This window comes from Meriones unguiculatus, chromosome X (genome assembly GCF_030254825.1).
Source record: "Meriones unguiculatus strain TT.TT164.6M chromosome X, Bangor_MerUng_6.1, whole genome shotgun sequence".
Taxonomy (NCBI): Eukaryota; Metazoa; Chordata; class Mammalia; order Rodentia; family Muridae; genus Meriones; species Meriones unguiculatus.
In genome coordinates, this window is record NC_083369.1 from 132975070 (window position 1) to 132985708 (window position 10639).

Below are 10639 nucleotides of genomic sequence, written 5' to 3' on the forward strand. Positions count from 1 at the left end.
AGTTGAATCAAGACTCATCAGTTAAGGGCACATATGGTCTTGCAGAGGACCTGGATTCAGTTCCCAGCATCAATGCTGCATGGCTCACAACAACATGTAACTCCACTTGCAGGAGATCTAATCTTCTCTACACATGCAGTGCACTCATGTGCACAAACCTGACGCATACACATAAATAAAATTTAAAAAGACAGGGGTCTGGCTTTTGAATAAATCTGATTCTTCAAAGATTGGCTCTTGTAGACAAATTAGGTTTAACAATAGCTGCACCCAGATATTCTGCTTTTACATTTATATGGGTGATGCTACCTCTAATTCCATGGAGTTGTCAACAGGATGAACACATTGCTTGAAAGGCAAACTGAGTCATGACAAAATGTGCAAAGGGTTTATTTCTTTTTAAAATTTTTTTATTTATTATTTATTACAATTTATTCAAGTTGTATCTAGGCTGTGGCTCCCTCCCTCGTCTCCTCCCAATCCTACCCTCCCTCCTTTTTCTCCCCCTATGCCCTTTCCCTAATCTCCTGACAGGGTCTTCTTCCCCTTCAATCTGACCCTAACCTATCAGTTCTTTCCAGGACTGGTTGCATTTTCTTCCTCTGTGGCCTGGCAAGGCTGCACCCTCCAGGTGGAGATGATCAGAGAGCCTGCCACTGAGTTCATCTCCCAGGTGGAGATGATCACAGAGCCAGCCACTGAGTTTATGCCAGAGACAGCCCATCTTCCCCTTAGTAAGGAACCCACTTGGAGACTGAGTCTATGGGCTACATCTATGCATGGTCCTTGGTTGGAGTATCAGTCTCTGCAGGGCCTCCAGAGACCCCCTTTTTGGCTCTGTTGGCCTCCTTTTAGAGCTCCTGTTCCCTCCAGGTCTTTCTATCTCCCCTTCTTCCATAAAATTCCATGCACTCTGCCCAAAGTTTGGCTGAGTCTCAGCTTCTGCTTCAATACCTCAATCACTAGAGTCTTTCAGAGGCCCTTTGTGGTAGGTTCCTATCCTGTTCTTTGTCTTCTCTTGCTTCTGATGTCTATTGCATTTGCCTTTCTGAATGAGGATTGAGCATCTTCCCTGGAGTCTTCCTTGTTGTTTAGCTTCTTTAGGACTGTAGATTTTAATATGTTTATCCTATATTATATGGCTAATAACCACTTATGAGTGAATATATACCATGTGTGTTTTTCTGCTTTTGGCTTACTTAACTCAAGATGATTTTTTCTAGTTCCCACCATTTCAGCAAATTTCATGATGTCCTTGTTTTTAATAGCTGAGTAGTATTCCATCATGTAACTGTACAAAGGGTTTATTTCAACTAACAAGATTTGATACATCAGAAGCTACAAACCAGAGTGACTCAGGAGCTCTACTGAAGGAACAAAGAGGAGATAAGACTTCTATAGTATGGCCACCAAAGTAAAGGAAAACAAATGTTTGACTGGTTATAATTATACATTACCAAAGCCCTTGACTAAATTAGAAATGTATTGGCTACTTCTAATTGAATGAGCTTAAGTTCTGAGTTCTGTGGCCCTGATGGATCAAATCTACGTCCATGTTCATGTTAGGCAATTTCTTGCTCTGTCACTGAGCTGTGGCCACAGGCACAGATTCTCTTTAACACATGCATTTTCAAGAAATAGCTAGCAAAGTTTCACCTATGTTTGTCATTTCATCCCAAAATACCCTTTCCTTTCTTTGAAACCAAGTCAGCTACTGTATGATTTGTATCAGGGGCCTTCTTTCCAAACATCTGTCCGTTAAGACTCATTTGGTGAACTCCAGTGTGTATTTAGGACCAGCATTCAGTCAGAAAGAAGGTGTATGTCACACTAATTTGCATGCCCTGCCACAGTTGTCTTCACAGAACTTTCATTTTTTAGTAAAATGAAACTTACACAAGAAGTAAGCAGCAGGGTATTTCATATATCAGTTTAAAAGAGGGATGACTAACAACAGACAAAGTTAATTATGACAGTGGGGCTTTACACTGCTAAAAAATACACTCTACACAAAGACTAGTCAGTTTGTGTTCCTCTTCTATATGCTATTTGCAAAGAGTATTCTCAAAGTATCTGCAAATATTTATATAGAAGAATTTTATGTGTTAAATGTCCAAAGTTGTATCTAATTAATGAAGTTAAAACTCTGTAACTGTTATGAAAATACTGTGGAGTGTGCTTTTGTTTATTGTTGAGTGAGAGCCACTCAGGCTGGCTTCGAACACAGTATGTTGAAATTAGAAGTAGGAGTTACCATGCCCAGGCTTGATGATTGTCGTCAAACATCCTCTGGGTTATATCTTCCGAGAGTAGAAACAACTATAGGAAGAGGAGAGACATTAGGAATGCTGCCTGCCTACCAGACACAGGTTCTCCCAAATGAGGCAAGGTGTGTGTGTGTGTGTGTGTGTGTGTGTGTGTGTGTGTGTGTAAGAGAGAAAGAGAGAGAGAGATAGACAAATAGACAGAAAGGCAGAGAAGGGTGGTCTTCTATGTACTGAGTATACTTGAGAATTTCAATTAGCAAATTTTGCAGTTGGCCATCAGTAAAAAATTTCTCCAGGTTTAAGAAAGTATAGATCAACCAGGCTTGGTGGTGCACACCTGTAATCCCAGCACTCAAGGAGGCAGATGCAGGTAGATCTCTGTGAGTTCAAGGACAGCCTGGTCTACAAAGCAAATCCAGGATAGCCAAGCCTACACAGAGAAACAGAAAGAAAGAAAAAAAGAAAGAAAGAAAGAAAGAAAGAAAGAAAGAGAGAGAGAGAGAGAGAGAAAGATGTATCATGGTAGCACTTTTTAAAATAATTTTAATAACATTATATATCATTTCCTCCTCTTTCCTTCCATCAGCCCAACCCCTCTGATGAACCCCCTCTTGTTTTCTCTTAGATGCATTACCTCTTTATTTAAAATTATCATTACATAAGTACCTAAATACATAAATACAACCTGCTCAGCTTGGATAATGTTACCTTGTATGTATATGATCTCAGAGATAACCACTGGGTATTGCATAACCAATAGGGAGATTCTTCCCTGAAGAAGACCACTTTTTCTACTCTTAGCATTTCCCCTGTTGGCCCTATCTTTATGTAGTTCTTTTTTATATATATTTTTTTATTTTTTATATTAATTACAGTTTATTTACTTTGTATCCCAGCTGTAGCTCTCTCCCTCATTCCTTCCCAATCCCACACCCCCTTATCTCCTCCCTGCCCCTCTCTAAGTCCACTGATAGGGGAAGTCTTCCTCCCCTTCCATCTGACCCTAGCTTATCAGGTCTCTTCAGGTCTGGTGGCAATATCCTCCTCTGTGCCCCTCCCTCGGGGGGGGGTGTCAAAGAGTCCACCACTGAGTTCATGTCAGAGACAGTCCCTGTTCCCCTTACTAGGGAAACCCACTTGGATGCTAAGCTGCCATGGGCTACATCTGAGCAGGGGTTCTAGGTTATATCCATGTGTGGTCCTTGGTTGGAGAAACAGTCTCAGAAAAGACCTCTGTGCCCAGATATATTCTGTCCTTATGGTGCTCTTGTCCTCTCCAGGTCTTACTAACTCCCCTTTCTTTCATATGCACTCTGCCCAAGGTTTGCTTATGAGTCTCAGCATCTGCTTTGAGATACTGCTAGGATGAGTCTTTCAGAGACCCTCTATGATAGGCTCCTGTCCTGTTTCTTGTTTTCTCCTACTTCCAATGTCCATCCCATTTGTCTTTCTAAGTGAGGGTTGATCATCTTACCCAGGGACCTCCTTCTTGTTTAGCTTTTTTAGGTGTACAGATTTTAGTATGTTTATCCTATCTTATAGGTCCTATCTTATACTCACTTATAAGTGAGTATATACCATGTGCATCTTTCTGTTTTGGGGATACCTCACTGAGTGTGATCTTTTCTAGATCCCACCATTTCCCTGCAAATTTCATGGTTTCCTTGTTTTTAACTGCTGAGTAGTATTCCATTGTGCAAATGTACCAAAATTTCTGAATCCATTAATCTGTTGAGGGACATCTGGGTTGTTTCCAGGTTCTGGCTATTACGAATAAAGCTGCTGCTTTATATAGTTCTTTATTTAGGGCAGAGCTCCACAAGTTTAGCCCTTTCCATACTGGTGTCAGTCATTGTTGTTTAGGTCTTATTTAGGTGTACATGGTGATGAAAATTCATGGGTGTAGCCTCTCTAAAATCCCCCTCCCTCTCTTCCTCCCTTCCTCTTTTCCTCTTTTCCCTTTCCTTTCTTCCTTTCTTTATTCTTTCCTTCCTATTTTCCTTTTCTCCTTTTTGATATAGATTATCATGTAGCCCAGGCTAGCCTTGAACTCACAATACTACTTCCTTGGCCTCCTTAATTCAGAGATGACAGTCATATATTACCATAGCAGGCCTTAGATAAATTTTACTGAACCACTTTGGTGTTCATTTCAGAGCAACCTGGAAGGGATGGGAATCAAACAGACCTAAGGCTTCATCCTTGGACATAACCTTGTTTAGTTACTACTCTGGGTATAGTTCAATTCTGACTTTCCTTCTCATTTTAAACACTTCAATGTGAGTCTTTCAGTTGAATTTCTAGACTAAAATATGACCCATAAATAGCATAGACAAAGTATAAGATAACCAATTCAATGGAAATTTCAGATTAACAATAGATACATTTTTATAAAAGTATGTCTCAACTTGCTTATTTTGATCAATTCTACACTATACTTTTCCTACCTGGGACATGTTTCCTAATCATGTTATGTCCACATATACAAGGAAAGAGACTAGAAGAAAATAATGTAAAACCTTCTAAGAATCAAGAGACCTATTCTCACAAAAATAGATCTTTCTTTCCCATCTGATGACTTCTCCTGAGTAAACTTCACTACAGAGGACTTGGCCAATCACTCAAATTAAGAGCACCAACTAACTCTACAGAAAGCTTTCCCCATGCCTAAGATTTTTGTGACTGTTGTGAACTCTGTCTTCTGGGAATGATATGCTTGCTACTGCCTTGAAGTCAGAGCAGGTATAAATACCCACATGACATTCTCACAAGACTAGACCCATTCTCATTCCCTCATCACAGAGAGGAGCTTCATGTGGTTCACAAGTCCCCCACCTGCCATCAATGATCTATACGTGATTAGAAATTTCTGGAGAAGTAGTATAGCTGTTCGAAAGTTGAGTTTTTGATCTTAGTCATTCTGATGGGGGGTAAGGTGAAATCTCAGGGTCGTTTTGATTTGCATTTCCCTGATGACTAAGGATGTTAGGCATTTTTAAAAATGTTTCTCTGCCATTCGATATTTCTCTGATGAGAATTTTCTGTTTAGCTCTGTTTAGATCCTAGCCCTATTTTAAATTGGATTATTTGTTTTGCTGGTGTACAATTTCTTGAGTTCTTTATATATTTTGGACATTAACCATCTGACGAATGCAGGTTTGGTGAAGTTTTCCTAGTCTGTAGGCAATCGTTTTGTTCTATTGACAGTGTACTTTGCTTTATAGAAGCTTTTCAGTTTTATGAGTTCTCATTAATTGCTCATCTTAGAGCCTGAGTTGGTGTTCTGTTCAGGAAATTGTCTCCTGTACCAATGAGGTCAAGGCTCTTCCCCACTTACTCTTCTAACAGGTTTAGTGTGTCTGGTTTTATGTTGAGATCTTTGATAAACTTGAACTTTACTTTAGTGAAGCATGATAAATAAGGATCCATTTGCATTTTTCTACATGTAGATATCATGTTAGAACAACACCATTTGTTGAAGATGCTTCTATTTTTCTATTGTACTGTATTGGCTTCTTTGTCAAAAATCAAATGTCTATAGCTATCTGAGATTATTTCTGGGTCTTTGATTCGATTCCATTGATTGACTAGTCTGTTTCTATATGCAGTTTTATTACTGGTTCTCTACAGTACAGCTTGAGATAAGGGATAGAGGTACCTCTGAAAGATCTTTTATTATTCTGGATCGTTTTTTGTTTTTCCACATGAAGTTGAGAATTGTTCTTTTATTTTTTAGCTATTCTGGTATGTTTTTTCACATAAAATTGAAAACTGTTCTTTCATGGTCTGTAAAGAATTGTGTTGGTATTTTGTTGGGGATTGCATTGAATCTGTAGATTGCTTTTGGTAAGATGGACATTTTTACTATGTTGATCTTACCGATTCATGAGCATGGGATATTTTCCCACCTTTTGGTATCTTTTTCAATTTCTTTCTTCAAAGACTTGAAGTTTATTTCATACAAGACTTTCAACTGCTTGACTAGAGTTATATCAAGATACTTTATGTTTTTTTGTGGCTATTGTGTAGTGGGTTGTTTCTCTGATTTCATTATCAGCCTTTTTGTATTTCATATACAGGAGGGTTTCTAAATTTTTTGAGTTAATATTGTATCCAGCTACTTTGCTGAAAGTGCTTATCAGTGGTAGGAGTTACCAGGTAGAATTTTTGGGGCCACTTATGTATGCTATCATATCATCTGCGAATAGTGATATTTTTATTTCTTCATTTCCAAATTGTATCCCCTTGATCTCCTTTATCTGTCTTATTACTCTTGCTAGGCATTCCAGTGCTATATTGAAATGCTATAGATAAAATTGTCTTGTCCATAATTTCAATGAAATTGATTTAAGTTTCTCTATTTAGTATGATGTCGGATATAGGCTTGTTGTATATTACAATTACCGTGTTTAAGTATGTACCTTGTATCACTGATCTCTCCAAGACTTTAAACATGAACAGGTGTTGGATTTTGTCAAATACTTTTTAGATTCTAAGGAGATGATCATACAGTTATTTTTCTTTCAGTTTGTTTATATGGTGGATTACATTGATGGTTTTCCGTATATTAAAACACCTCTGATGCCTTGGATGAAGCCTACATGGTCATGGTGAATGATATTTTTGATGTGTTCTTGGACTCCATTTACAAGTATTTTATTGAGTATTTTTGCATCAATATTCATAAAAGAAATTGGTCATAAATCTATGATGTGGCTAAGCTATACTATTCCTGGATATTTATCAAACAGACTTCAAGCCAATGTATTACAGAGATGCTTGAACATCAGCACTTACTGCAGTACTGTTCATAATAGCCAAGGTACTGAATCAACCAAGATGTCCTCAGCAGAAGAGTGGATCAAGGAAATGTGGTACATATGCACAGTGTGAATTTTTCAATTATAAAGAAAAATAGAATTATGTTATTTGCAGAAAGAAAAGGAGCGCATCATATTAAGGGAATTATATCAGTTTCACAAAGACAAATGTGGTAACTTTCCTTTGTGTGTCATAGACTTTATGGATACATAAAATCACATGGGTACAGACGCCTGGAATATAGAAGTGAAACTATCTGAGGAACAAGGGGACTGACAAAGGAGAAGGAAAGAGAAAGGGGATCATAATGGAGGGTGAGAGTGAGTATGTATAAGTATCTTATATACTTGCACCAGAAGTGAAGAAGTAAACAAAGGCTTTACTGATTATGAATAACACATAAGGCTACGCTTTGTTGAATTAGTTAAATAAACCAGGTAGTGGCCCCAATAAGATTACTGGCCACTTCCATACATAAATCTGACTGATGCTCTCTCTTCCTCTCAAAATTCATAGTTGTTTTGATTTTTATGATAACTTTCATCATCACTAAAGAGCAATTTCTTTTTTTTATATTTATAGATTTTTATTATTATGTTAATAGTTTAATATATTAGTAGTTTAGTATATTAGTGGTTGAAGAATCCCCTCCAACAGTCATGATTTCAATAGCATTACATAATTACCCAGGTTTTGTTTCCAGACATGGTCTCTTCATTGAGTGTATGTCATGTTCAATTAGAGAACAGAGGGTTACTATCACACTATACATACACATCGTACTAGTAAGTTTTTTTTTTTTTACAATTTTACATCATGTAAATAATAAATGATTAGTCTGCAGTGTTAAAAATGTCTCCTTCAATAATCCTCAGAATAGTATTTAACAACAATATTGTAACATAGTGTCAACAGTCTTGCAATGTAGGAGGTTTTGTTTGTTTGTTTGTTTGTTTTTTCAATGCAGTTTATTCAGGAACCTTGAACAATCATCTGACCCTGGGGAAAGCCAGCCCACAGCTTAAATAGCCTCTGGGTAGCCAACCCAGGCGTGCCACTTGGGCAATGCAGATAGGTCCACATACATGGAAGCAAGCCAGATCCTCAGTCTTAGCCAAATGTGGAATTGTTCATGACAGAGAGCACTCACCATCGGGAAGGTGGAAGGCGGAAACCAGCTCCATCTTTAAGGCACAGCATTCTGCAGCTCTCTACAGTTCCCCCTTTTTGTTTTAGACGCATCAGGCAAGAGTAGAGGTCTGATCTCTGATATTAAAGAGCAATTTCTTAAGCACTCATTATGAACAAAATTTTTGGGACTGTAATGCCATTTGGGTAACTAAGAGAAAGAAGCAAAGAGAAACAGCAACAAGAAGGCAGAATATAATATAATCTCTCAGGATCTTGGCGTAGAAGTCCTAAATGCAGATTTTTTGAACATACAGCATCATCCTTGCCTTTGTGGGTAAGTAATTAGACTTAATTTTTAGCCATTTATGGAATCAATGTTTTTTCCTCCCTCCATCCTTCCATCACCCCTCCATCCTTTCTTCCATTATCCCTATCTATCCAAAGTTGATCTAGAATTACTCCTGCCTCCCAAATACCAAGATTAAAAGCATGTGCCACCAATGCCTGGCTGTTCCCTGTTTCCTTTAAGACATTGGATTATTATTGAGGATTTTTTGCTTTGTTGTTGTCTGTCATACTTAAAAGGACTTTCATGCTTCCAACTTATAATTTCTCTATGGCTTCATTTTATTTTACTTTACTATGTTATGTGTATGAGTGTTTTGTCCATATGCACATTTGCATACCATATGCATACTTGTTGCATGAATAGATAAGAGAAAAGCACTTTGGATGCCCTGGAGCTACTGTTATAGATGGTTGGGAGCTGCTGTGATGGTGTTGGGAATCACACCCAGGTCTTCTGAAAGAGTAGCCAGTGCTTTGAAATATTGAGCCAACTTTCCTGACCTCCTATGGTTTCTTTTAACATTCTAAGTATTCTGTGTCTTGTGTTTAAAACATTTTGGATCCTAAGAAAATAATTTGAGTATGATAAATAGCTTAACTTTTTTCTAAACTCCAAGCCAGTAGCTCAAGATAATGTAAGTAATCTCTTTTGCCATTGAAGTGACATTAATACCTCTATGTGTGCTGTTACCTAATTCTGAATTTTCTGTTTCCTTGCTAAATTGTTGTCATTCTGCTTCAGGATTGCAGCATTATGGAAATGGATTCATAGATCTAGGGCAGAAGCCTTCAACTGGGCACTTTTTTGTTCATAATAACTTGGCTGTTCACAAATGTGGTCTTATCCGATCAGACTTGTCAATGCAGAGCATTTAGTAACATGCTCTTCATTATTCAAAAGAAGAGGGCATTCACGGATAATGTTGCCTCATATTATTGAATAAATAAAGAGATATGATTCCCCAAATGCCCCCATTTCAAGTCAATCTGGCAAATGTCTCATGAAATCCTATTGGTATTTGATTGAGATTTCACAACTACAAATCAATTTAAACAAAATGTCTTTGTTTGAATGTTTGTTTTTGCAGTGCTGTGGCTAGTATATTTCCTGACACTTCTGTGTTTGCAGCTTCCACAGACCTAACAGGAAACTGATATCACGTTCGTCTCAGAAACTGATGAGTTCATCATAGTGAGTATATATTTGAACCAGATTAAAGGAAATCAGAGTGGGTGACACAGCATTTAGGGAAAAAGCATTCCCAGTTAGAGTCTAAAGTGGCAAGCACAAGGAGCAATTACTAGAATTCAATAGGGACAGCATCACAGGATGGACAAAAACTTTAATAGGTAAGAGTTACAACCAATCCGAGCCAAAGAGAGGGAAGAAACCACAGGCAGAGGGGCTCTACTCTACCCTCCAATGTACAACTAGGGCCTCTCTTCTGCTGAAACCCAACCAGAAGGCAGCAGCTAACAAGTGTTGTCATTTGTATAGTGCAGGCTCCAACCTCCCACCCCAAAGTCATATCAAAAGACTGGAAGATTGTTCTGGGCCCAAAGGGTAAGTATATAGTGCTGTAAGCACCTTATTTGTCACAAGAACTAATTCCTTGAATTTCGTGTCATTCCCCTCCCACACACACACACACACACACACACACACACACACACACACTTTCGATTCTGTTGTTTCAATGGCTTCTCCCCTTCCAGAACCAGTTTAGATTACTTGTTGTTTCTGTATAAGAAGGCTGTTAATTTTCATGTATTGTTTTCTCAACAGAGTAGTTGGATAAGGGGGATTGTATTATTATTTGCATGGATATAATTTGCTGTGTGGTGTGAATCAAGTCCAATGCTCTTCTTGTACCAATTCCAGTATTTGTAAGAAATAAGCAATGAGAAATGTGCTTCAAGCACTGGAGAGATGGCTTAGTGTTTAAAAGCACCTGTTCTTATAGTAGACCAATGACTAATTCCCAGCACCTACATGACAGCTCACAACTCTCCAAAACTCCAGTTCTAGAACTACTTGTTATATTGCTGCTTGTTTCAGGTGACATGATTCA